We start from the raw sequence: 27,049 nt of genomic DNA on the forward strand, positions 1-27,049 counted from the left end.
ATATATATATATATATATACACACACACACACACACACACACACACCCCAAAAGCAACAAAAGATTAGAAAGGACCAGAGAACACAGCCAGAAATTCCAACTCTACAAGCATCATAATGGCAATAAATTCATATCTTTCAGTACTCATTCTAAACATCAATGGACTCAATGCTCCAATCAAAAGACATAGGGTAAAAGAATGGATAAGAAAACAAGACTTATTTATATGCTGTTTACAAGAGACCCACTTTAGACCTAAAGACACCTACAGATTGAAAATAAGGGGATGGAGAACCATCTACCATGCTAATGATCAACAAAAGAAAGCCGGAGTAGCCATACTTATATCAGACAATCTAGACTTTAAAATAAAGACTGTATCAAGAGATGCAGAGGGCATTATATCATAATCAAGGGGTCTATAAACCAAGAAGACCTAACAATTGTAAACATTTATGTGCCAAATGTGGGAGAACCCAAATATATAAATCAATTACTCACAAACATCAAGAAACTCATCAATAGTAATACCATAATAGTAGGAGACTTCAACACCCCACTCACAGCAATGGACAGACCTTCTAATAAAAAAAATCAACAAGAAAACAATGGCTTTGAATAACACATTGGACCAGATAGACTTAACAGATATATTCAGAACATTTCATTCTAAAGCAGCAGAATATACATTCTTCTCCAGTGCACATGGAACGTTCTCCAGAATAGACCATATACTGGGACACAAATCAGCCATAAGTAAGTACAAAAAGATCAAGATCATACTATGCATCTTTTCAGACCACAATGCTATGAAACTCGAAATCAACCACAAGAACAAGTTTGGAAAGGTAACAAATACTTGGAGAACGAAGAACATCCTACTAAAGAATGAATGGGCTAACCAAAGCAGTTAAAGAAGAAATTAAAGAGGCGCCTGGGTGGCGCAGTCGGTTAAGCGTCCGACTTCAGCCAGGTCACAATCTCGCGGTCCGGGAGTTCGAGCCCCGCGTCGGGCTCTGGGCTGATGGCTCAGAGCCTGGAGCCTGTTTCCGATTCTGTGTCTCCCTCTCTCTCTGCCCCTCCTCCGTTCATGCTCTGTTTCTCTCTGTCCCCCAAAAATAAATAAACGTTGAAAAAAAATAAAAAAAATAAAAAAAAAAAGAAGAAATTAAAAAGTATATGGAAGTAAATGAAATGATAGCACCACAACCCAAAACCTCTGGGATGCAGCAAAGGCGGTCATAAGAGGAAAATATATAACAATCCAGGCCTTCCTAAAGAAGGAAGAAAGATCTCAGATACACAACCTAACTTTACGCCATAAGGAGCTGGAAAAAGAACAGCAAATAAAACGCAAAACCAGCAGAAGATAGGAAATAATAAAGATTAGAGCAGAAATTAATGGTATCGAAATGAAAGAAACAGTATTACAGATCAATGAAACCAGAAGCAGGTTCTTTGAAAGAATTAACAAAAGTGATAAACCACTAGCCAGTTTGATCAAGAAGAAAAAGGAAAGGATCCAAATAAGTAAAATCAAGAATGAAAGAGGAGAAATCACAACCAACACAACAGAAATAAAAACAATAATAAGAGAATATTATGAATAATTATATGCCAATAAAATGGGCAATCTGGAAGAAATGGACAAATTCCCAGAAACATATACACTACCAAAACTGAAACAGGAAGAAATAGAAAATTTGAACAGACCCATAACCAGTAAGGAAATCAAATTAGTAATAAAAATCTGCCAAAAAATAAGAGTCCAGGGCCAGATGGCTTTCCAGGGGAATTCTACCCACCATTTAAGGAAGAGTTAACACCTATTCTCTTGAAACTGTTCCAAAAAATAGAAATGGAAGGAAATCTTCCAAACTCTTTCTATGAAGGCAGCATTACCCTGATTCCAAAACCAGACAGAGACCCCACTAAAAAGGAGAACTATAGACCATTTTCCCTGATGAACATGGATGCGAAAATCCTCAACAAGATATTAGCCAACCGGATCCAACAATACATTAAAAACAATTATCCACCACGACCAAGTGGGATTTATACTTGGGATGCAGGGCTGGTTCAATCTCCACAAAACAACGTGATTCATCACATGAATAAAAGTACATGAATAAAAGAAAGGACAAGAACCATATGATCCTCTCAATAGATGCAGAGAAAGCATTTGACAAAATACAGCATCCTTTCTTGATAAAAACCCTCAAGAAAGTAGGGATAGAAGGATCATACCTTGAGATCATAAAAGCCATATATGAGTGACCCAACACCAATATCATCCTCAATGGGGAAAAACTGAGAGCTTTCCCCCTAAAGTCAGGAACAAGACAGGGATGTCCACCCTCGCCGCTGTTATTCAACATAGTATTGGAAGTCTTAGACTCTGCAATCAGACAACACAAAGAAATAAAAGGCATCCAAATGGGCCAGGAGGAGGTCAACCTTTCACTCTTCGCAGATGACATGATACTGTATATGGAAAACCCAAAAGATTCCACCAAAAAACTGCTAGAACTGATTCATGAATTCAGCAAAGTTGCAGGATATAAAATCAATGCACAGAAATTGGTTGCATTCCTATACACCAACAATGAAGTGACAGAAAGAGAAATCAAGGAATCGATCCCATTTACAGTTGCACCAAAAACCATAAAATACCTAGGAATAAATCTAATCAAAGAGGTAAAAAATCTATACACTGAAAACTATAGAAAGCTTATGAAAGAAATTGAAGAAGACACAAAGAAATGGAAAAAGATTCCATGCTCCTGGATAGGAAGAACAAATACTGTTATAATGTCAATACTACCCAAAGGAATCTACATATTCAAGGCGATCCCTATCAAAGTAACAGCAGCATTCTTCACCGAGCTACAACAAATAATCCTAAAATTTGTATGGAACCAGAAAAGACCCCAAAGAGCGAAAGCAATCTTGAAAAAGAAAACCAAAGCAGGAGGCATCACAATCCCGGACTTCAAGATCTATTACAAAGCTGTAATCATCAAGACAGTATGGTACTGGCACAAGAACAGACACTCAGATCAATGCAACATAATAGAGAACCCAGAAATGGGCCCACAAACTTATGGCCAACTAAGCTTTGACAAAGCAGGAAAGAATATCCAATGGAATAAAGACAGTCTCTTCAGCAAGTGGTGCTGGGAAAACTGGACAGTGACATGCAGAAGAATGAACCTGGACCACTTTCTTATACCATACACACAAATAAACTCAAAGTGGATGAAAGACTTCAATGTAAGACAGGAAGCCATCAAAATCCTCGAGGAGAAAGCAGGCAAAAACCTCTTTGATCTTGCCCGCAGCAATTTCTTACTCAACATGTCACCAACCAACACATGAAAAAATGCTCAACATCACTCATCATCAGGGAAATACAAATCAAAACCACAATGAGATACCACCTCACAGCTGTCAGAATGGCTAACATTAACAACTCAGGCAACAACAGATGTTGGCGAGGATGCGAAGAAAGAGGATCTCTTTTGCACTGTTGGTGGGAATGCAAGCTGGTGCAGCCACTCTGGAAAACAGTATGGAGGTTCCTCAAAAAACTAAAAATAGAACTACCCTATGACCCAGCAATTGCACTACTAGGCATTTATCCAAGGGATACAGGTGTGCTGTTTCGAAGGAACACATGCACCCCCATGTTTATAGCAGCACTATCAAAATTGGCAAAGTATGGAAAGAGCCCAAATGTCCATCGATGGATGAATGGATAAAAAAGAAGTGGTATATATATATAATGGAGTATTACTCGGCACTCAAAAAGAATGAAATCTTGCTATTTGCTACTACATGGATGGAACTGGAGGGTGTTATGCTAAGTGAAATTAGTCAGAGAAAGACAAAAATTATATGACTTTCCTCATATGAGGACTTTAAGAGACAAAACAGATGAACATAAGGGAAGGGAAACAAAAATAATATGAAAACAGGGAGGGGGACAAAAGAGACTCATAAATATGGAGAACAAACTGAGGGTTACTAGAGGGGTTGTGGGAGCAGGGATGGGCTAAATGGGTAAGGGGCATTAAGGAATCTACTGAAATCATTGTTTCACTATATACCAACTGATTTGGATGTACATTTTAAAAAGTAAAAAATAAAGTTAAAAAAGAAAATATGGTTAATATAAAAAAATAATAAAATATAACTGTATGCAGTAAATTCTATTTTAATGAAATAATCCATCTTAGGTTTAAGATGAGTTTTAAAAATCCTTATTCAATTCTAGTGTAGTTACTCTGAAAAAAACAAACAAAAAAAGCTAGGAAGACAATTATCCTAAATTCAAAATCATCAAGAACCCACTGTCATTACCAATAAAAAGTTTAAAATTAAAAGTAATAATAATTAGTTAATTAAATACAAAAGTAATATCCATTCTTAGCTTGTGGGTCATAGAAAAATAAGCCACAGGGTAGACTTTGGCTCAAGGGCTACAGTTTGCTGCCTCTTGCTGTAGAGAGAGATTTGGCTGAAAACTGGAGATGTTTACAAACAATGGAACTGAAGCTACATGGTCTGCTAAAATGGGTAGAGAGGATCTTCACAAATTAGATGAGAGACTGAAATGTGTAATCCAAGATGACTTCCAATTAGAAGAGACTGATTTTTTGTTCTTTATCTGAAATGGGGTAATTTAAGGTGATGAAAGATTTTTTTTATTACATATTTAAAAGGAAATTTAAAAAAATTTAGCTCAAAACATTGACTAAATTTTCCAGGGACTTAAAGAACAAGCAATAAACAAACTGCTCTTACATTTCCTGAACCCAAAAGCTACCTCCAAAACCTGAATTATCCTTACTTTCTGATTCATATCTGATATTTAGGAAAGTTCTTCACTAAGTTTATTCAAAGTTTATAGTGGAAGCCACAGTTTTGCAAAGGAATTACCAAGTATTCAATAATAACTAACTATTCTTTCTGTTACCGTTATTATTTGCAAATTTTTCACAAATAAAAGAAGGCCTAGCCATGTCACACGAAACAAGAGAGAATGAGAGCACCCCCATACTCCACGGAGATATCTATGTATCAATGCAGAAATACTTGATTCCAAATTCTGGAAAGGTTTTTTTTGTTCCTCATTGGTGTGTACCTGAAATTCATTGGTGACAGCCATGTCTCTATTTTAAGGCTTTGGGCTCTGTGTAAATGCCAGGCCTTTGGAAGAAACTCTGGACTGAGCTGCATGAGTGGGGGCTGATTCAATTTTGTGATACTGAAACTCTCTTTAAAAAAAAAATAATACACTATTATGAATAAAAATTAGGTACAGGATTTGGGGTTGCTGTGCAACAGAAGTGACCTGATGCTTAAACTTCATGAACTAACTAGTAAATTCACCTCTTTTCCAAAGAGCATTTTTGTTTACTTTTTTAAATTAAAAAAAATTTTTTTTAACATTTTTTTATTTTTTGAGAGACAGAGACAGAACATAAACGGGGGAAGGGCAGAGAGAGAGGGAGACACAGAACCCGAAGCAGGCTTCAAGCTCCGAGCTGTCAATGCAGAGCCCGATGCAGTGCATGAACCTGCAAACCACAAGATTATGACCCGAGCCAAAGTCAAATGCTCAACTGACTGAGCCACCCAGGCACCCCTCAAAGAGCATTTTTGAAACAAAAGATGGAAAAATAGAGTTTTTGTGAATAATGAGATTTTCAGCATAACATGTTGAGCAGAAAACACTGGCAACTGGGGGAGGGGGTGGTGTTATCAATGACAAACCTCACTCAGAGTTTATTATTTACCCCTTTACTTTTAGGGCCTCTTCATTATTGGTGCCATAAAGAAAGAAAATGATGCTCTTCAGTTGCCTGTCAACTTAGCATTTCTAGCCCCAACAATTAAGGACGAAAAAAATCAAATAACCCAATGAAATACGTCTTGAAAATAAATAAACGTAGATTTTCAGTAAATAAAGACTATGCGGAGATAGGAAACAGTGATTGTATTCGTGAAAACATCTTTTAGAAAAGTATCATCTTATTCTAAAAATGATCAAGTCTTTAGTACCTAGGAAAGTGTAGATCTTTAAACCATCAGCCTTGTGTTCACTAAGGCAGTTCTGGTTTTCATGCCACTTGCCATTAAGCACACACACTGAAGCATGTAATTATAGCAGCATGCTGAGAATTGAACTGCTGCTACATAAGCATATGTCTTTTCCTAAATGCCCCCTGAGCAAGAGCTGATCGATGAGCATATCTTTGCAGTTCATGCCAGCATTTTTCAGTTAGGTCAATCAGATGTACCCGAATCTTTTAAGTCTTTGGCTGAATACTGTCATTTTTATCTATGCAGTCACATAGAGAAAAGTTATATTTATATTTTGCTTAACAGAATTTCATGAGATTCGTAGAAGTTGCAGGAAATTTTGGGTGCAGCCTGACCCAGGCCCCATGCATGTGAATGTATGGTTATCTGTAGCATCAAAAGCAAAGCAATTCTCTATTAGCAGTTTTCAAGTGGGAGATAGCTACAGTTGTGAGCCAAATTTGGGGTCATTTTTCAAAAATAAAAATGGACAAAATGTATGATTAACACTTAAAAATTATGGCAGATTCAAGAGTGGCTACAATGCATCAGTTTCACAGGCTTGCATGGGTTGCATCTTCAGCCAGAGAAAAGGGGTGGTGTTATATACTAACTGAGCCAAGATTGTGCATAACTCATAATATTGGTGAAATCTTTAAATAGGGGCGTTAATTATTGACATAATCATTAACTGCTCTTAGAATGACTCACCTAAAACAACTCTGGCACGATTTCATATGTCTAACACTCCACAGCATATGACACATAGGAATTTCATCCACTGTGTCTACTGCATTGCAGGAAGTATGAGAACCACAGGCTTCAGAAATCTGAGGGCTAAGCCTCACCAATGCGTGCAAATCCGTAAATGCTCCAGGGATTGCTTACAGACAGAATAAACTCTGTCTCACACATATATCTCACAAATGTTTACAACATTTCAGTATGTAAGTGCTGTTTTCATTTCAGAGTTTCTGAATTCATGATACATTTTTGACCTTCTGCGTTTTTACAAGTAATGGACACTAAACACACAATTACCATCCATGAAAGTTGGTGAAATATTTTGAGGTTTAAAAAAAAAAAGTCAGGTAGCTGAAAGTACTAGAAATCTTCAAAGGTATAATTGGTAACTAGGTGATAATATCTTCCTCCCCAGAACTCTTTTCCCAGGATTCTGGGCAGCAGAACTGAACTTCATAAAGCAGGTGCCCTTGGTACAAGTGCAGCGATGGGACCTATATTCCACTCAAGATTGTGTTTTCTCCTCCTTCTATACCAGTAGAATCATTCTCTTTTACTTGGCTAATGGAATTACTTTTCCCCAATATGATTTATGAACCAAATCTTTGCCTAAAAAAAAAAAAATGTGTGTTTCTACCCTAAATCTAAGTGCTCAAAGTAGGTCCTTTTAACCTGAATAATCCCTCAGTGGCAACTAACTCATGTTAATGTTCTTTGATTAAAAACAAGTGTGATTTTGGGGTGCCTGGGTGGCTCAGTCGGTTAAGCGGCCGACTTCGGCTCAGGTCATGATCTCGCGGTCCGTGAGTTCGAGCCCCGCGTCGGGCTCTGTGCTGACAGCTCAGAGCCTGGAGCCTGTTTCAGATTCTGTGTCTCCATCTCTCTCTGACCCTCCCCCGTTCATGCTCTGTCTCTCTCTCTGTCTCAAACATAAATAAACGTTAAAAAAAAATTAAAAAAAAAATAAAAACAAGTGTGATTTATATAGATGAATGGATAAAGAAAATGTGGTATATATATACAATGGAGTATTACTTGGCAATCAAAAAGAATGAAATCTTGCCATTTGCAACTATGTGGATGGAACTGGAGGGTATTATGCTAAGTGAAATTAGAGAAAGACAAAAATCATATGACTTCACTCATATGAGGACTTTAAGAGACAAAACAGATGAACATAACAGAAGGGAAACAAAACTAATATAAAAACAGGGAGGGGCACAAAACAGAAGAGACTCATAAATATGGAGAACAAACTGAGGGTTGCTGGAGGGGTTGTGGGAGGGGGGATGGACTAAATGGGTAAGGGACACCAAGGAATCTACTCCTGAAATCATTGTTGCACTATATGCTAATTTGGATGTTAATTTTAAAAAATAAAAAATAAGGTTAAAAAAAAAACAATTGTGATTTATAGAGTGGAGGTAATAGCTCCATTTAAGATCCTACTATTATTAACAACACAGCAGGAGAGCTCTCAAAACAACAGCTTTTCAGCAGATAATATTATGAAGCAACCATTATATATAGCTCCATCCCATCACTGTTTTACACTGAATAATTTTGACATATAACATTGAGTGAATTTAAGATGTACATGTCACTTTGATACATTTATACATTGCAATATGATTACTGATACAGCAATATTTATCTAATTGTGGTACAATATTCATGTCTACGTTTATTATACCATGCATTAGGTTTCTATGGCTTATTTACTACTTGTTACAAATTTGTAGCCTTAAACACCATCACTCTTATCCCCCCTACCACATCCCCAGGTAACCACAATTTTACTCTGCTTTTTTACAGGTTTAACTCTTTTAGATTCCACATATAAGTGATGTCATACAGTATTTGTTTTTCTCTCATTTATCTCTCAGCATAATGTGCTCAAATCCATCCATGGTGCTGCAAATGGGAGATTATTAGCCCATCATCTTTGAAAATGCCTAAAAAAACAGTATTTCATTAATGTGTCGGCTGCATACATATCTGAGTAAATTTCATGAACCACTTACACATAGACTTTTCTTTTTAAGAAATCACATTGTACACATTTTTACTACAGCCCTGTTTGGAAAGACTTATATAAGACACTGTGTCTCACATAGCATTAATATATTATAAATGAGAAATTCAACTATTTTGTGTTTCATTAAAAAAATTTCTTTTGTCTCACATAGATACTTAATAAAACTTTTTAAAACATTTTTTACATAATCAATTATTTGCAGCTTAATCCTAAAACCTTAACATTTAAAGGAGGAGTATCTTTATGTCTACTATTAAAATTCAGTGATATTTGACAGAAAAGTAAATGACATTTGTGGAAGGGAAGCAAATGTCCTTCACCTTTTTAAAAGCATGAGATATGTGACACATAATTGAAATGATTATATTCCAGAAAGGAAAACAAATTATTTTATCTTTCTGCCTATCTGTGCAAACATTCAATAAAGAAACGTTGAGTCATGAGTATAGTGCTACCTTGAAACACCATGCAGAGCTGTTTTTGAAAATCTATTCTTTAGGCCTACATCAGTAAGTCACTGAAATTATGAGTAATATTTTCACCAAATAGATATTCAGAGCTCACCCGTAAGGCTTGTCCAGAGGGTAGGAATGAATATTTGAATATAAGAACACAACAGATCCTTTGGAGTCATTTGGTAGAACCTTCTCATTTTATTGACTAGGAAACCTCACAACAGAGAGGTGATTTGTCCAAGATCACACAAAAATCATAACAAATTTGGCCTTTCACTAACACATTGCTGCTTCTACTCTACCACCACTCCTTCCCTTTAGCCTGGGTTTAAATAAAGATGTAGAGGTTGTGGACCACAGTTTTAGTTGGTCTAATACTGTTAGTATTTTTGTTTCTCCCAATTCTGCTGTGAGTAAAAAATTACACATACTCCAGTTTTTGACTGAGTCAAACAAAATTTTGGCAATGTCTCTCTCCTTTTCCCAAGTCTTTTTGTTTATTATATGCTGTAGTGGTAAAGCCTGAGTTGGCAATAGTTAAGTGAGGACCCTGAATAAAAGATTGGCTCTTTGACTCCTCTGAATCAGCTGAGAGGACTAGATAAAAATATCTCCAGGGATGCTCCAAATAGAATAAGATGCAAGGCTCTTTCAGACCATTGAGAAAGGTACGATATTCCAGGACTCTGAGGCTGTTTACCTTTGCTCCAGTACTCTAGATAGATATGACAGGAGGAAATACAATAGTAAAAACAGAGACAGAAGGAATTGAGATGACTTCCCTGAGCCCAAGAAGGCATGTGCTGTTCTTATTCTAAATGCAAAGCTGTAAATCAACCTTTTCAAGACCAATGCTGTTTGAATTGATATTCACTGAAAGTGACCCAAGAGTTTCAGAAATATTACAACCACAAGGTTGCTAAGCATCCCTCTAATGTACACAAGGCAAGAATAAAGACTTTTAACACAAGCCAAGACTATTCAAATAGAAGGATCTCAAATGATCCTGAAAGCAACGTGACCTGAATGCTTCCAGACCCTAATAGGAATGGGTTCTGCCATTGTTGGCTTACAAATCAAAATGTTATGCAATGGTCTCTTAAAATTCAAAAACAATTCCACTTCATTTTCCCCTAGTTCCATTCATAAATACACTCTATTTTGCATTTATAGCATTATTACATAAATAAAGTTAGATAACTGAAGGCAAATGTTCTTACATAAAGAGGAAGGTTAATAAATAGTAAGATACTGCAATTTAAGAAATATTCAATTTTTATTATACCAAAATATATTGCTGTATCATTCTTAAGTTAAACTTGTGTTTACTGTGCTATATTAAGTGCCACAGGGCAAAGCAGACATTTCACTAGCAAAGTGTAAATGAAGCAAACTTATTTGGTCAAATATTTTTTAAATGCAGCTTTTTGTCTGTTTTTTTAATAAGCATTTCATTTTTATAAGTATTTCACATATCTCCATATGTGAATGTTTATATATTTAAAATGAGGGCACAGTAAAAGGTAGGTATCTTTAATTTCAAAAGGGAAAAAATTCAAATGAAAGTGTTATCACTTATTTTAAGCCAAATCTTCACCATGACCCCTGGATATCCTAAGCTTTAACGAAATATTTTTTCAAGACTTTAAAATGTATAAAGATAAATTGAGAAGTCACAGTTTCCATCTAACAACTTTTCACTCTCACCAATCACTCCACTGAATTTATGCTAAAAAATCACCAATTAACCACAATTTTGTCAAATCTAATGGACCCTCTTAGCGACTCACTGTAAAAACAACATCCATGAACTTTCCACATAGTTGGTTTCTCCTTCCTAGAAACTCTCTTACCTTGGCTTCTGTGACACTAAATCCTCCTGGATGTTCTCTTTTCTTCATTGGCCACTATTTCAAAATTTTCCTGCTTCTGTTCTGTGCAACATTTTAATGTTGGAGTGAGTCAGGACTCATTTTTATGCCCTCTTCAGTTATCACTGTACAGTCTTGTCTCAGGTTAACTGGCAGCCTTCAATGTCATATTAACATGTCATTTTAACATGGGAGAGTCCCCACAATCCCATCCCATAGACATTTTGGTGGGAAGGGAATGTAATAAAACTGAGTAGAGAGACAAGAGAACTTATTAAATCCATAATGCAGGAGGCTGAAGAAACATAGACCTAAGTGTTCTCTTATAGTGAAGACAGCAAGATTAGACCATTATGATGTTGCCAGGATTCACTTTTTTTTTTTTTTTTAACTTTAAGGACCGCAGACAACTGGGCCCTGGAGAAGAGGCCAGAGGTTTAGAAAGACCAGGTGAAATGTGAGAGGAAAGGAGAAAATGGAGAGAGACCATATGTGTTCATGAACAGCTAATGGAAAGACTCTTTATTTGCTGTTTATTTTTTTTTTTCTGGTAATTGACTATGTGCACCATTCCAGATGCTAAAGGCATAATTAATGAGTTACATTAGTGCCCAGAACTCCTGGTTTTTATCTCCAGATTAAACTTTCCTTTGAGTTTCAGATGCTTATACTGAGTCATTACTCAATATATTCATGTCACCTCTGGCTACGTTTTTTTTAATGTATGCTTCTTTTTGCTCTTTTTATTCTGGTGATGTTTATCACACTGTTGCTCATGAAGAAACCTAAAAGCTGAACTTGACAATTCAGTATCCCTCATCCTCCTTATCAAATCTATCCACTCTCTTCCATCTCTGCTATCACTGCCCTAGTCCAAACCACCAGGACATCTTGCTTGGATTAATTCAATAGTCACTTGTTGTTGTTGTTGTTGTTGTTGTTGTTGTTGTTGTTGTTTATGGGGTTTTTTTTCCAAATTTATATACGCATGCATAAATTCTTCATGAATCAAATAGTCAAATAGTTCTACATACAAGGCTTGCAGCATAGACACACACACACACATATATACATATACTCACATACACAAACACATGGTATCCTGGAATCTTCCTCATTTCCCATCTCTGACCATTGTCAATTCTATTAGCTAATTCCTTTAGCATTTACCTCTAAAACTCTACAAAATAAACAGATGCTCTCACTTCTTGATTCAAAGCGAAACATTAATTTGTTCCATAACATTTTACATTCCCTGGGGCTTATAATTGTCTAATTTGTTGTTGTTGTTGTTTTACTATTTGATTACTTTTCTATTTAATCTAAAATCTTTGCCAGTTGCTGTCTATATCTAAAGTTGTTCAATGTATCAGATATTATTTCAGTTTCTGATTCTTGGACCATTTCTCAGAGCCTGTTGAGTTGCTCTGGTCTGATTGGTTGATTTCCATACCCAGTTATCATCTCCTTTCAAAATCCTCTTGGGGATTCCTTTCAATTTGCTGTGTTTTGTGTTTTTTATATTCCATGGCTTTCAATGTCTTGGTTTATTCCCTTGTTTTAGTAGACCACCTCCTATAGTAGTCTCCTGAGAAATCCTGACTAGGAAGTAAGTTTCTGCATCTTTCATGTCTCAGTACATTTTATATTACTCTAGCAATTAATTGATAGTGGCAGACTCTAGTATATCATACATTGAAAATGGCTGTCCTTCAGAATTGGAAAGCATTGTGCCATTGTCTGCTAAGTATCCAGGGTTGTCACTGAGAACTCTAGTTTGATGCCAGTATTATATATATGTACTTTTTTCATTATTTGGGGTTTTTTTTGTTTGTTTTTAGTTTTTGTTTTCTATTCTTTCTGGAAGTTTGTAGGTTCTTAATTTTGGCCCTCTGAAATTTCATAATGGTGTACTTTGGCGGCAACTAGTGGAATATGCAGTATGAAAATTTATGTTCTTCTGACTTTGAAAAATGTAAAATTTTTCCATTTATGCTGTTTTTTATTTTCCCTCTTCTCCCTCTCTGGAATGGCAATATTTGAATATTGGCTGGCCTTCATGGGCTTATCTTCTAATTTTCTTATATATTTTTTTTATATTTTTGCTCCATTATCTGAAATATAACCCACTTTGCTTTACTATCTGCAGTATATACCCTAAGTTACCTTCCAAACACACTAAAGTTTTTCATTTATGCTCTGCTTTTACTTTTAATATTACAAGTTCTTTTGTTTTTTGTATTCTTTAATATTTTTGTTATTCTTTAATAGTATCCTGTTCTTGTTTCATGTTTATATATCTTTTCATCTCTCAAGTTTTAATCATGGTTTTTATTTTTTTATTTTTATAGGACTTTTATTTTTATTTTTTAAATTTATTTTTTAAAAAATTCTTCTAGATCTATTTTTATTTTTATTCCCGTATAATTAACATATAGTCTATACATTACTCAGTGCTCATCATGATAAGTGTACTCTTAATCTCCTTCACCTATTTCACACATTCCCCCCATGCACCTCACATCTGGGAATCAACAGTTCTCTATATTTAAGAGTCTATTGTCTTGTCTCCCTTTTCTTTGTTTTGTTTATTAAATTCCACATAGGAGTGATATCATACAATATTTGTCTTTCTCTGTCTGACTTATTTCACTTAGCATTATACCCTCTAGGTCCATCCATGTTGTTGCAAATGGCAACATTTCATTCTTTTTTATGGATGAGTAATATTCCATTGTACATATATACCACATCTTTTTTATGCATTTATCTATCAATGGACACTTGGGTTGCTTCCCTCTCTTGGCTATTGTAAATAATGTTGCAATAAATATAGGGGTGCATATATCTTTTCAAATTAATGCTTTCATATCCTTTGGGTAAATACCCAGTAGTGGAATTATTGGATCATATGGTAATTCTATTTTTAAATTTTTGAGGACCCTTCATACTGTTTTCCACAGTGGCTACACCAGTTTGCATTCCTACCAAAAGTGCACAAGGGCTCCTTTTTCTCCACATCCTTGCCAACACTTGTTGTTTCTTATATATTTTTTTATTTTAGCCATTTTGACAGGTATGATGTAATATCTCAATATAGTTTTGATTTGCATTTCCCTGATGATGAGTGATATTGAGCATGTTTTCATGTTTCTGTTGGCCATCTGTATGTCTTCTTTGGGAAAATGTCTATGCAGATTCTTTGTCCATTTTTAATTGGATTACTGTTTTTTGAGGTGTTGAGTTGTATCAGTTCTTTTTTATGTATTTTGGATATTAACCCCTTATCAAATATAAAATTTGCAAGTCTCTTCTCCTATTCATTATGTTGTCTTTTAGTTTTGTTGATTGTTTCCTTCACTGTGCATTTTTCTTTCTTCTGATGTATTCCCAATAGTTCTTTTTGCTTTTGTTTCCCTTGCCTTAGGAGACATATCAAGAAAAATGTTCCTATAGCTAATGTCAGAGAAATTATTCTCTGTACTCTCTTCTAGGATTTTTATGGTTGCAACCCATTCACCTGAATTTACCCCCTCATTCTTTGTCCCTACTTGCATGAGACCTGGATAGACTGGTTCTTGAGATACTAGGAAAGTCAATGGTACAAATCTGCTAAATTCCTACATCTCTACTGCTGGTTGATGAGTCAGTTTTTTCCATGTTGCTTAGTCAGAGAAACCTTCCCTAAGCTCACAAAACAGATTTTATCTCCCCACATACACTTACCAAAATTCTCTACTTCTGAGTACTTAGTGCAATTGCAATTAAACCTGCTTGCATAATTACTTATTTAACCTTTGTCTGCCATACTAGGTTATAAGCAACTTGACAGCAGTCCATGATTGTCTTGTTTTCACTTCCAATGCAGTGCTTGGCATATTTTCTAGTACATGACAAGTACACAGTTACTTATTTTTTAAATCAATGAATGAATCCGAGGAAGTAGGAGAACTGAGATAAACATCAGGAAAATCCTCAATACATGACTATAGCTACAACACTTAATTATTATGTTAAACTATGAAACCATTTTACAGTATTACATATTAATATTATGCTTGATCGGTACATCACTTCAAACTTAGAAACAAACTGCTAGTTGCTTCAGTTTCAAAGTAAATGAACTAAAAAAGTTTTCTGACAATTTTATGAAGTCATATGGTTCTAGAAATAATACTAAAGGTATTAAAAATAAATGCATATAGGGGCTCCTGGGTGGCGCAGTCGGTTAAGCATCCGACTTCAGCCAGGTCACGATCTCGCGGTCCCTGAGTTCGAGCCCCGCGTCGGGCTCTGGGCGGATGGCTCAGAGCCTGGAGCCTGTTTCCGATTCTGTGTCTCCCTCTCTCTCTGCCCCTCCCCCGTTCATGCTCCGTCTCTCTCTGTCCCAAAAATAAATAAAAACGTTGAAAAAAATTTAAAAAAAAATAAATGCATATATATTTCAAGTAGTGCTAAATAATATGAAGTAAAGTAAAGAAGAATAGGGAGCAATAGGGAAGCTCTCTTAAAAAGGGAAGACACAAGATCTTTATGATAAGCTCACTTTGAGCAGAAACTGAGAAGAAATTTGAGATCAAGCCATAAGGGTACTGGACTGTTCTTTACACACACACACACACACACACACACACACACACACACACCATTAGCAGCATAAATATCAATTTTCCGTGAGAGCACAGTCAAAAATGGGAAAAATATTTTCCTATTTTGCAATTATGGGAAATATCTTCCATAAATTCATTGTGCTTTTCTCCAGTTCTTATCATTATTATGTCAGCAATTTTTTAGTTACTTTCCTTTATCTTCAGCTTCCACACTGTGGTCTTTCAAGACTGTTGGGAATAATAATAGGATTCACGTTGGGCCACACATCCATTGTTATAGAAAGTGAAGCTCTGAGAAAGCGGTCTAATAGAGTCAGCTAAATTCTTTGCCAGTAGTACTCAAACTCTCAGTTATTTTCTGGTTGGAATGATGATTTTGTCTTGTGGCAGAGAGATATAGATACAGACATAGAGATATAGACATATAGACATAGATATAGATCAATCATATAGATATATAGATATAGACAACCCCAAAGAGGCTTGCTGATAAAAGTTTCCAAAGAATCATCCCCTTGCAGATTTATGATTCAGGGTGATTCAAAAGTGAGAAACATAGTCCTACTAGTCATCCTTCTTTCCTGATATTCCCTACAAACCTCCAGTGGTCTTGGCACCTAATTCCATATTATTGCTTGGATACATAACATGCAGACAATAAGCTTTATTTCCACATACATATTCTTCACTCCCAAACTAAAGATCTTGAAAAGAAGAGAACAAGAGTCACAGAGAGAATACAGAAACCCAAGTACCATTTTAAATGTCAAACTACAACCTGAACACCAGGCTTCAGTAACATGACCAGCAGCAGCACTTTGTCACATCTAAATTTCAAATTTAATATGCAAATACGTATCATATTCTACTACCTACATTATGAAATTTTTATTTACATGGGCATGATAATTTCTCTATATTATTAACTACCTTGCATCATTCTATCCAACCTCAAATTCATCACCCTATAATAATAGCTAATGTCAGTTGAGTATTTATTAAACTTGTTGGCACGATAGATAGATAGATAGGTAGATAGATAAAAAGAGATTTTTATATTTAACCTCATTTAAATATCACATCAGCTCTTGTAAAGTAGGGGTTAATTTACCCCCGTTTTACAGAGGAGGAGGAAACCTTCACGGAGAGAGAGGGCAATTTACCCACAGTTGCAGAGCTAGTAAGTTGCAAATCCTTTATGCAAACCTAAATACTTTTAGGCTAGAATCATATTACAGAACTTTGATCCTTATCCTGTACTGTCACAATCTTCCTCTTCCTCTTCTCTCTAGTGTCTCTCATTACCCCATTTCTTCTTTTATTAGTCAGGCCAGTTGAATAACAATTTTTGTGATTCCATTCTCTATCTGCCATAAGGAAGCCCTCAACAAAAACCTTGTCCTTTTGTCCTAAGCCTATCCACATAGGTATCAATGATTCTACCATTTGTGGATATTAACATAAGCTTTTATGGATACCATATTACTGGTGAAATGCACATTGACCAACAAGAAAACTAAATGCAGTTATAATGGACTCAACACATCCTTCTCCTTTTTAACATTATTTTTTATTACATATTCATAATAAAATCAGAAAATGACTCTGCTTTCCAATGATTTGATTAATACTTGCTGAGCCAGGTATTGAGGTAAAGAGCTTGTGGTGCATTAATCTTAACAGTCTTTCTAGTTCTATATAATAATCATAATGGGAAATTATTAAGCCAGAGTTGAAAAGATAATTTTAGAGGGCTTGGTATAAACTCACCAGATATTTATATTGACTAAGTCCGAGAAAGGGAAAAAGTTATTTTAAAGTGAAAGAATGTGTTATAGAACATTATACTCAAGCCAACAAGTCTGGTTCTAATCCCAGTTATATTTTTAACTTGTATTAATATGAGCAAAGTTATTTATTTTATCCATCTGTTAAGTGGGAATGTTGAATTATATTAGCACAGAGTTTCATATATATGCTAAAATTCTATTTCCATACTATTACAAAACGAAGGAATTGGCAAGTTAATAGAGACAGCCTTTTCCAGAATTGATATCTAAGATCAAATAATTTTGACTTCCTCTTCAATTTAAAAAAAAAAAAAAAAGGAAGGAAGGAAGGAAGGAAGGAAGGAAGGAAGGAAGGAAGGATGGATATGGGCAGGAAGGAAGGAAGGAAACAACCAAACAAGCAATAGCATATTTATCAAATTCTTGGAAAATGTTGACATGGTTCAGCTATCCACTTGACTCCTACCAAACTTCTACAGCCCAACTTTGACTATATGGGCTTGCTGAATTCTTATTCTTTTATATTATAAACTGCATAAATAAGTAGATATTCTTTCAGAAATAACTTCTTTTTCCAAAGAACATGGATGGGCAAAGCTCATCTAACTTCCTCATCTTATTCAATTACTTTTAGTATATTTGTAACAGATGGTTGACAAGATGGCACTTGGCCACTAACTAACCATCCTTTTAAGTATCCCAGTTTTTTCTAGACTAGTCATTCTCAACTTTAGCTACACACTGGGATCATCCGGGGAAGTTTTGAAACTACTGATGTCTAGGTCCCACCTCCAGAGATTCTGTTTAATATGTCTGGCTTAAGGCTCAAACATTGGGATTTCTTAAAAGCTCCCAGGTGATTCTCATGAGAAACCAATAGTGAGAATTTTTCTGAATTCTGAAAGTGTGTTGAAGGAACCTAAACTGGATCATGAAAATGCTGTGCTCACATTTCTATATCAGTTTCTCTGCTTCACTCCTGGTACAATCTGAGTTAAAAGAAAGAGCATATACCATTGATTTGTGAGTGTAAGGAAATATTGCTATTTTAAAGAAAAACACTGCTGGCTTTTCTATGTGGGAACCTGAATAAATCCTCTTAGATGCAAAATGGCTTCTTTCCATTGAAAAAATATATAGATGTTTTTCATTGTAAAAGGTAAGACATAGGGTAGAGCTGGAATGAGAAAACATAAAGAAACATAATTAACTGCTTTGCATAATAATGTTAATATTTGCTCTTGTTGCTATAGAGAGTTAATTTTAAGATAAAGTTGAGCTTTGGAGGGGACCGGGTGGCTCAGTCAGTTAAGCATCGACTTTGACTCAGGTCATGATCTTACAGCTGGTGAGTTTTAGCCCCACGTCTGCTCTGTGCTGACAGCTCAGAGCCTGGAGTCTGCTTCAGATTCTGTGTCTCCCTCTCTTTCTGCCCTTCCCCCACTCATGCTCTTTCTTTCTCAACAATAAATAAACATTAAAAAATTTTTTAAGATAAATTTTAGCTTGGGGCGCCTGGGTGGCTCAGTCGGTTGAGCGTCTGACTTCAGTTCATGATCTCACAGCTTGTGAGTTCAAGCCCTGTGTCAGGCTCTGTGCTGACAGCTTCAGAGCCTGGAGCCTGATTCAGATTCTGTGTCTCCCTCTGTCTCTGCCCGTAACCCACTCGCATTCTGTCTCTGTCTCTCTCAAAAATAAATAAACATTAAAAAAAAAAAAAAAAGATAAAGTTTAGCTTTGAAAAGATAACCTCAAAGGTAGGAATTTTGTGTGTGTTTGGGGGATAGAGTTGGTTTGCTGTTTTGTTTTGTTTTTACAGTTTTGCTGGGGGTAGGGATTTTAGAAGATGGAGAAGAGATGGAGTAGTCAGCAATAGAGAATATAGAAGAATAAATAGAAAAGACTGTAAAGAGAGAACAGGTCCCAACAGTATAGGTACAGATCAAGTCCAAATGAAAAACAAGTCTATTATTTAAACACTCCCTGAGATAGTGTGTGATTAATATGTGTAAAAAGGGCAGTTTCCTATTCTATGCTATAATTTTCTTAACCCCAGGTCTCCAAAATCTTTAATACAGCTTTGTTAACTTAGTAATGATGTCTCTTCCCCCTATTTGGGGAATAAAATCTACACTTACATTTTAGGTGAAACCAACCACAAAGAGTAAAGGAATATATGGAGGTGGAGAGAGATGGCCAGAATGATCAGGGAGAAGCCAGCCAAAACCAGACATTTGGCACAAAAGACAAGAAATAACCACTCAGACATGTAAGCACAATCTCCAGGAATTCTCAGAAATATTTGAAAGGAATGGGAATCTCTTGAAGTCTAAAGTGTGATTGGAATTTAAATTATTTCATTTAGAAATTAAAGAAAAATTTGCCCCACTGAAAGCCAGGGGGTATAAATGGATTACATTCTGGTGTATTTAGGGAGGGGAACAGAATTCCTAGTACCAGAACTAGGTAGCTAAATTTTCATTTATGGAATTTAGATGAAATGTTCAGCTGAAATGTTAATTGTGTATTTTTTTCCTTGTGTGTTTTGGCCTATTCTATTGTCCAAATATGCCCTGAGCACAAACTACATTGTTCCATTTTACAGAGCAACACTCACATTCCAGTCTATTCAACTGCCTTTCCAAAGGTGGGTTGACTGATTTTCACATACATGTGCATGAAAGCATTAAATGCATTAGCAATTCCTTCTACCAAACATAAATAAATGAAATGAAATGAAAATGAAACCAGTGTTCATCCTGCTAGCTGTTGAGTTTTTAAGCTGTTTTGTAATAGAATGTTTTAGATGTAAATGTTATTGGCAATTAGTTTGCTTATTTGCCTTCCTTGTTTTCTTCAATCAGAAGCATTATCTTATAGATAACATTGTGGAGCTAACTGGAAATAAGAAGCAAGGAAATAATTTTACCAGCCAGTGTGATTAGTAGAGATAATTGCCTGCCTATTTACTTTGAAGCTGTCATTTAATGAAGTGGTTCTAACTAAAACTCTAATGGAGAAAAATTCTTAATTCCTTTTTAATATTTCCCTATGTCTGGGAACGTAATTTAAAATAAATTTGAATGTTGATGGCTTTTATTCTTTCCCATCAGTACATAAAGTTGTTTCTCTGTTTATAGGCAACAAAACAGATCATTTAAGATGTTATACAAAATAAACAGCCAATCATTAGAAAATAAGTCTAACCAAAATGCCAATTCTTAAACAATTAACCCAATTAAATGTTTATATTTTCATCCAATGTTCTGCAAATATTTATCCCAAAAAGGTTATCAATTCTCACGTCTCTTACATTATATGTTATTTATGGAAATATTTAAACAAGTCATTTATTGTAAAATCAAAGGGATATTTGTCCACAGAAATTGTATAGCTGGCATGTTTAAATTTTCCCATCAAACATATTTATTCAACATTATGCTGAGTAAAAAATGCCAATTACAAAAGGTCACCTACTCTGTGATTCCATTTTGTGAATGTTTTGTAATTTACAAAAATGTTTATAAATTACAAAAATGGAGAACAAGCTAGTAGTTTCCGGGTGATATAAATGTTGGGGGAAGAAGGGTAGGTGAGGGTATAAAGAGGTAATAAAGAAAGATCTTTGTGGTGATGGACTGACTATATCTGCATCTTGATTGCAGTGATGGTTACATGAATCTACACATGTGATAATATCACATAAAAACTATCCACAGGTACAATAGCAGTGTCAATTTCCTGGATTTGCTATACTCTACTTATAGAAGATGTAACCATTGGAGAAAATTGGGCGAGGAGAATATAAAACCTCTCTGTACTATTTTCACAAATGCCTATAAATCTATAATTATTTCAGAATAAAGTTTAAAAAATTTATCTACTGAGGTAGTATAGTACTTAATTTAAGTCCATGAGCTCTAGAAACAGATTGTCCAGATTCAAATCCTGGCTTTACCTCTTACTAGCTAGTTTCTTCTCTTACTAGCTAGTTTCTTCTCTTACCAGCTGTAAGACCTTAAATAGATACAGAAAATTGGACTTCAGTTATCCTTCTCAACAAAATGTAGAAAGTTTTCCCTACCTCGTATGTAAATAACTTAAAACATCTCCTGGCCTGTAAGAAGTGGTTTTTAAGTGATTTCTATCATCATCATCATCATCATCATCATCATCATCATCAAGATTATGCATTTCATAATTCATGGAATCATTGAGGAATCATGGAATCATTAATTTGTCTTAGACGATCAGCTTGTCCAATATAGTCACTGTTTAAGACTGCTATCTGAAACTATTTATTATTACCATCCTTTCTTTACCTTTAAATATGTCCTACTGGGATTATAACATATACGGGCACCTTATTAAACTCCATTATACTTGGATCCAGTGTACCTTGGTCTCAATCCATGTTGTATAAACTCTGTCAACAATGGTTGACAAAAACAGTCAACAATAAAAAAGTATCTCATAGCAATCTAGTGTCTTTTTAGGCATTATTAGTTGTCAGAATGTTCTTCCTTGGATTGAGCTGTAATATGACTCCCTAAAATAACCCCTAAACTCCCATGATCCAAATCTGTTTTCCAGTGCTGTATGAATGAGGTTAATTTCTCTTTCAGTTACATCTTCCATATCTCTGAAGCTCACTAAAACTATCAAACTCTCAATTCTGCCTCCTCACTGCTCACTCAATTCAGCATTACTTTTTCCTTAACCTTAGTATCTTCCATTACATCTACCATTTTTAAGGGGCAAATGTCTATATTCTCATTGCTTTCTCCCAGAATCATTAAAGTTTGAAAATATTTCTCTTAAAATGTGGTTTCAGATATGAACTAGGTTCCATATGTAGTAGGACTACTATCTGCCTTATTTAAAACTTGTGATGCATTTATTTTATTTTATTTTTTTTTTAATTTTTTTTTTCAACGTTTATTTATTTTTGGGACAGAGAGAGACAGAGCATGAATGGGGGAGGGGCAGAGAGAGAGGGAGACAAAGAATCGGAAACAGGCTCCAGGCTCTGAGCCATCAGCCCAGAGCCCGAGGCGGGGCTCGAACTCACGGACCGCGAGATCGTGACCTGGCTGAAGTCGGACGCTTAACAGACTGCGCCACCCAGGCGCCCCTGTGATGCATTTATTAATGCAGTTTAATATCACATTTGCTTCATTGGCTATGACACAATATGTGTTTATGTAATTAATATTTGAACCTAGACACCATTACTTGGCATATACCATAATACATGTTAGAATGATTTTCCTAATGTGAATGCTATTATTGTAATTAGTATATATTTTATGAATTCATAGGTAAAATATAACAATAAACCATAGAAATTATATATTAAATATGTTACTAATTAAGTTAACTTTAATAAATTGCATATAAATTATACTGTTACTAATGTATAAGTGCATTCTATTAACATCACAATTCTAATAATATTTATATATTATACATATCATATCATAATCTACTTGATAAAATAATCTGAAGTTACATAATATTTTACCATGTTTATTGAAACATAGATGTTGGAAAATACAGTACATATAACTTCAGTTTGTGGAGAATAAAGATGTTTTCAAAGAAAATGACTCTACACTTCCATCCTGAATATAATAGCAGGTGTATTTGGAGAACATGATGCTAATGAATGTTACATTCCCACTGTATATATTTATATGAAATAATTTTTTATTGAAGTTGGTTAGTCTATCACAGTGTAACCAGGTTCTCCTACTTACAATTCACACAATCACCTCTCAGTCATAAAACATCCCAACGTACTCCCCATGGTTAGCTATGTTTTATTAGCACCAGCCTATAATAGCCTGTGTAGAGATATCATTGTTACTGCTTCACATTAAGATATATCTGAGTGCTACATGAGAGTGTCTGGGAATGAGGTAGTTAAATCATCCCTGAGAAAATTTACCACATAGCACTTCATTGTTTATAGTGAATGCAAAATAATCTTGACAAAAGAAAAAAAAAAAAGAATAACTTGGTCCCTTTGACTTAAAATAAAATGACATGATTATATTACATAAAATTATTTTTTTAAGGTTATGCATTTTGTTTAGTAATCTCTACATCCAATGTGGGGTTCAAACTCATGACCCCAAGATCAAGAGTCATGTGCTCTTCCAACTGAGCCAGCCAGTCACCCCATATAAAATGATTCTTAATAGAAACAGGAAAAAAAAAAAAAAGTTTATACGAGTATGTAGGGTGGACAATGGGTTGTAATCCTATGCCTCCTAAAATATTTTAATAATAAATTTACATGTGATTTTGGTCTAAGATTTTTAATTTACAGCTGGGCAGAGTGGTATTCAGAAATCACTCCCTCCGCATTGAGAACAGTGGCTAAACCATGTATAAGAAACAGTAAGTATGAACTGGGTTCTTGAGCCAGATTTCTTACAAATGACGTATTGGAGCTCTTGCTCTACCACTAGTTATGCAACCCAAGGAAGTTTAAATTTACTGAGCTTCAGTGTGCTCAAGGGCAAATTTGGGATAATGAGATGGTAAGTGTGAAACACTTTGCTAATTCTGAGAAAGACAAGATTATTGTAAGATGATCAGGTGACTAAAAATGAAACATTGAAGCTTTGGAGAAAGAACTGGCAGTAAACTGTCATAAAGTCGGGAGATGGAGATTCTATCACCATTAATTCCTGTTTCTGGAAAAGTAACTTAATCTGAGACTTCGTTCTCTGTTGTAATAATGAAGTTCAGTCAGGTGATCAATAAGGCTACTTGCAAATCCAAATTTTTATAAATAAAAAATATATAATTGGGACAAATCTATTTGAGGCTTAAAGTTTTGGTCATGAATAAATTATAGGAAACAATGAAGAGGAAGCTATCAACAAAACACTGAAACCCCCAAGGGAGATACAAAAGAAATGGTGAGAGAGGCAAAACATGTGTTAATAAGTCAGAGGAAAAAAGAGAATTCCATATTTATTTTGTACCTTGTTTCTAGCAAGCATATGCTATATCCTTTACATGATGTATCTGATTGCACAACAAAACTGTGTGGTGCATTTTTACTTATTACTATTCCATACATGAGGTAACTTAGGTCCAAAAAGGGTGTAGCTGCAATTAACATCTAGGTCTAGTTTCTATTTCATACAGCCCTCCACTTGCCAGAGAATATATGGAAACAAAATTATAAGTCATTAGAGAGGAAGTGGTTGATGGTGAAACATACTCTGAAAAGTTTTTGGTAAATAAAACAATGGGGTAAGACCAATAACATTGGAGTAGAAACGGGAAGAAGAGAAATAAGGAGCTTGAGTTCAATGGACAAATCTGCAAGAATTAATTTGGAAAACAGGTTAGGATTAAGCAGAGATATATCGGAATTACTGACAACAATGAAAACTTGGCTGTGATTAGGGAATAAGAAATACTAGCAGGTATAGTCGTGGGGATATCTCAGTACTCTCTGGTAATATTTATCATCAAAAGGAGAGAGACATGGGGTGGCAGCAGGCCAGACTTGGTATTTTCAAGATGTTCCCAGAAAAATCAAAGGGGAAATAACAAGAGGAAGCATCAAAGTAGTTGGCCATGGATTTCCAGCTGTGTTGGAATCAAGTATAGACTTAGAGGTTACAGAAATACTGAAATTATTTCTGATGCAAAATATTTTACATTGTAAAATGGACCATAATCACATGCACTTATTATTTGAACAACCATTTGATGCCTTTCAGCAGGAACAGCAACACCTTTTTCCCTACAAATTTTCACATAACTTATTAGTATTCAGTAATGTGTTACACTGACCTACTAGGCAGCAATCCCCTATTTTGCAAGCCCAACCAACACAAAATGCATTCATTAAGAATGGACAAAATATGAGCTCTGTTTTTGTCTTTATTAACCAATGTGTTAAGTGAATTCTAATTTAAAAAACTCTTCCCTTTCCTAAGTTACTAAAAAAAAAGGAGCTTGTCTTTTGTTATGAGAATTTATTGTGTACCTTCCGTAAGGTTCTTAAAAGTAATAAGGAGTAACTTTATAGTGGACTTTCAAAAGTTAACAATTTTCTGCTTTTCTTTATTTTTCTTAAGTTTATTTACTTATTTTGAGAGGGAGAGAGAGACAGAGAGTGAGCGAGCAGGACGGGCAGAAAGGGTGGGGGAGAGAGGGAGAGAGAGAGAGAGAGAGAGAGAGAGAGAGAGAGAGAGAGAGGATCCCAAACAGGTTCCACAGTGTCAGTGCAGAGCCCAATGTGGGGCTTGAACTCACAAACTGTGAGATCATGAACTGAGCCAAAACCAAGTGTCGGATGCTTAACCAACTAAGCCATCCAGGCACCCCATCTGCTTTTCTTTAATTAAGGAGATTTTAATTTAAAAGTATCTGTTGTTAAAAAATATTGTATGTTGGGGCACCTGGGTGGTTCAGTCGATTGAGCATCCAACTTAATTTCAGCTCAGGTCATGATTTCAAGGTCATGGGATTGATCCCCTAGTGGGGCTCCATGCTGACTTGTGGAGTCAGCTTGAGACTCTCTCTTCCTCTCCCTCAAAATAAATAAATAAACATTTTTTAAAAAAACTATGTTATTGCTACTACTGGAACTAGGCTTTTTATTTTCTACTTCTGATGGAAAGAACATTCTAACTTCCCTTTCTACTTCTAATTCTTCCAATCTGCCCTCTTCCCCCACATCTGATAAACACATACATTATACCTTTCTTTCCAAAGCCATCTTAAAAGACACTATTCTTTAAGCCTCTCTTAATACCCACCAACAGTCATTTCATGAGGAACTAACCATTCTTTATTGTACCAAAGAGATAAGCACTTTGGTGACATTTGTTAAGAGAACAGGGATGGGCTGAGCAGAGCTGCCATGAAACTCTGGCTCTGCTATGAGCTGTACCATCTGGGAAATTCATTACTCTCTCTGGGCCTTGGTTTCCTCATGACAGATATTATTATATCTATTTCTCAACCCACAGTTCTATGCAACATCTAATTTGTAATCATATATATATGCATCTATAATAAATTAGACAATATATTAGATACATGTATATATTTGACAAGTAACTATTAATTGTTGTCCTTATTCTCAGAATCTAGCACAACTTCTCCTAATAATAAATGTAGGTAATAACTAGTTTTTTAATTAGTAAATGAATAATAAAAACAATAGCAAGAGCTTTTTATCACTTACTGAGAGCACTGGCCAACCACATTGTGTTAAGGATTTCACATGCATTTTTATTTAACCTCAATAAATTATTTATTTATTTTCATTTTCCTTTCAATATTGACAAATTTTAGAAACCCAAATAGTATAGAATAATATAGTAAATATATGACAAAAAGAAAACTTGAGCCCATGTCAACCTGACTCCAAACTGAATAAATGAATGACTGAATGAATGAAACAGATGAGCTATTC

General features: G+C 35.2%; 1 long non-coding RNA gene across 1 annotated transcript in view; it reads right to left on the minus strand.

Moving 5' to 3' along the window:
- Positions 1-11,494, minus strand: part of LOC121035772 (uncharacterized) — a 25,255-nt gene extending 13,761 nt beyond the window's left edge. The window contains exon 1 of the long non-coding RNA XR_005793062.1: positions 11,178-11,494. This is a non-coding gene — a long non-coding RNA (uncharacterized LOC121035772). The remainder of the gene's footprint in view (positions 1-11,177) is intronic.
- Positions 11,495-27,049: the final 15,555 nt, after the last annotated feature.

The sequence above is a fragment of the Herpailurus yagouaroundi genome, unplaced genomic scaffold (genome assembly GCF_014898765.1).
Source record: "Herpailurus yagouaroundi ecotype Mexico unplaced genomic scaffold, PumYag 162, whole genome shotgun sequence".
Taxonomy (NCBI): domain Eukaryota; kingdom Metazoa; phylum Chordata; class Mammalia; order Carnivora; family Felidae; genus Herpailurus; species Herpailurus yagouaroundi.